The following is a 2681-nucleotide window of genomic DNA, read 5'->3' as shown; positions in this document are numbered from 1 at the left end:
ATTTACAGTCCCAACAGTGCACAAGAGTTCCTTTTACATCTTCACTAGCACTTTTCATCTCTCATCTTTCTGATAATAGCCAGAATGGCAATGTTTTTAATCCCAAAAATTTTGATGCAAATCTAAAATGCATTAAACCCTATCTTAATTCTTAAGGAAAAATCTGAGACAACACCTAGTTGAAAAAGCATATGGCCTATGATCTAAAAGCATATGACCTAAATTTGAGTCTGAACTCTGCCACCTGTGTGATCTTGGTTAAGTAATTCAACTTCTTTGAAATTCCATTTCCTCCCATGTAATATAGAGACAAGAGAGATGCAAGAGGCCAAACATACCCAATAAAGGAGCTAAAAGTGTGGCTCTGAATAGGTGGCAGCAAACAGAAACTTATTAGACAGGCAAATCCGGGGACCTTCTCCCAGACCTACTGAATCAAAGCTCTATGGGTGGGGCCAGCAGGCTGTGTTTTAACAAAACTTCCAGGTGATTCTGATGCATACTGCCACGGAGATCTTGTGTTGACTTAATAAGACCAGTAATGTAAATGTTCTTTAAAAAAATCTGTGCAGATGTGAACTGGTAGCATTATAAACATCAATAATGGTGCTAATTAACGTAGAACTGCTCTCAAAGGTCACTGTCCTGTTTGTGGTTGTTTACTCCTAAACTAAATGGCTTGGATCCTTGTGGCAAAGAACTAGTGTGAATTCAAAAGAAATTATTCTGTTTTTGAGAGTTCTTCCATCTCCTCCCTCTGCTGTCAGCTATCATCTCTCAGGAGGTCAGTGAGTCCTATTCCTGTCATCTGCTGTGTTATACACACAGTTGTTCTGAGAAACTGCCTGAGGGAAATTTTGTCTTTCCTACAGAATAAAGTCTTCAGCAGTTTGCAGCTTCAAGCTCTCTCATTGCCCTTTTCCAATTTATGTTCTGAGTGATTGAGGCTGCCATCAGTCTGACCTCTGGATAAGAAATGATTTTATAGAAAAATAAACATATAGACATATCTTTTATGTAGAAATAATTGTACATTGATAGCACCAAAGCAGTGCCTGGTACTTAAAGGGTGCACAATATGAATTTTTAGTTGAAATGAATGCGTGTGCATGTATCTCACAGAAGTGTGAGTATATAGACAATACGTAGTTTCACTCTGAACACCTCTAGGTTACCTGTAGGTTACCAGGAGACCAAAAAGTGTGTTTTAATCAACCAAAGTCAATAAACACTTGTAGAAAACAACACCAAGGACAAAAGTTAATGGAAAGCCATTGACATTGCCTTCATAGGGAAAGGCAGCACTTTATACATGTGCAGTAAAAGAGGATAAAGCACTCCAAAGCATTAAATAAATGAAGATGCTATTATTATTAATATGATTCCATCCCTGCTCTGTATAGCAGGTTTGCTTTCTAGAGTGTGGAGCCTGTTAGAGCTATGCACAGAGCCTCTTGTATTCTGCTGACAGAGTTCCTCTAAGAGGAGGGGCCGCTGCTCATTGACTTGACTCTCAGGGATATCCTGTGCTGCCCTTTGAAAAAGATGGCACTGCACCTCATACCCTATCAACATCAACACAACCCACTTTCAAGAGAAATGCAAGCTATCTGCCTCTAACCTTGGCCTAACTCCTGCCCTACCATCTGCTCATTTTCCACAGCTTCCAACCAAGGCTTTCAGACTATGGGGCTGTTGGCCACAGTACTGAACTTCATTTCTTGTTCTCCAATAAACAATTCTAACTTCATTCCTGTTCCACACCTTGGTTTTCCTGTGATGACCCTCCCCTGTGACCCGGCACTCCCAGTCCTGCAACCATAATGGTAGCTGAGCACACACCAGCCCACCTTCTTCAAATCTGTAAACTGACCAGCTACTCAAGCCCATGTCCTTACAGCAGGGCATACCTAACACAGCCACTAGCCTGGAACAGGTCATCACTGCCCCTTCTACTTATTTTTTTCCAGCTTTACTGAAATATAATAGATATTAGTTGCTCATATTTACATTGTACAATTCAATGAGGTGTTTTTTTTTTTCAATTATAGTTGGCATACAACAATATATTCATTTCGGTTGTATAGCATAGTGATTAGAAATCTATATAACTCACAAAGTGATCACCTCACTAAATCTAGGACCCATCTTCCCCCTCACATATTTATTAAATCTATATAACTCACAAAGTGATCACCTCACTAAAGCTAGGACCCCTCTTCCCTTTTACATATTTATTACAACATTGTTAAATGTTTTCCTTATGCTACACTTTATATCTCCATGTCTATTTTGTAACTATCCATTTGTCCTTAATCCCTTTGCCCTTTTTCGCCATCCCCCCAAACTTCTTCCCATCTAGTAGCCCTCAAAATATTCTCTGTATCTATGAGTTTATTTCCACTTTTGTTGTTGTTATTATTTATTTTGTTCTTTAGATTCAACATGTACATGAAATCATGCGATATTTGTCTTTCTCTATCTGACTTAGTTCATTCAGAGCAATACCCTCTAGGTCCATCAAGGCAATATCTTTTTCCATCCTCTTCCTTTTAGTCTGTGTGTGTCTTTTAATCTGAAATGTCTCTTACAGGCAGCATATGTAGGGGTCTTGTTTTCTTATCCATTCAGCCACCCTATCTTTTTGTTGGAGCATTTAATTATTTTTCTTTTTTGGAGCT

The sequence above is a fragment of the Pteropus alecto genome, unplaced genomic scaffold (assembly GCF_000325575.1).
Source record: "Pteropus alecto unplaced genomic scaffold, ASM32557v1 scaffold161, whole genome shotgun sequence".
In the NCBI taxonomy this organism is placed as follows: domain Eukaryota; kingdom Metazoa; phylum Chordata; class Mammalia; order Chiroptera; family Pteropodidae; genus Pteropus; species Pteropus alecto.
This window is presented reverse-complemented; position numbering follows the sequence as displayed.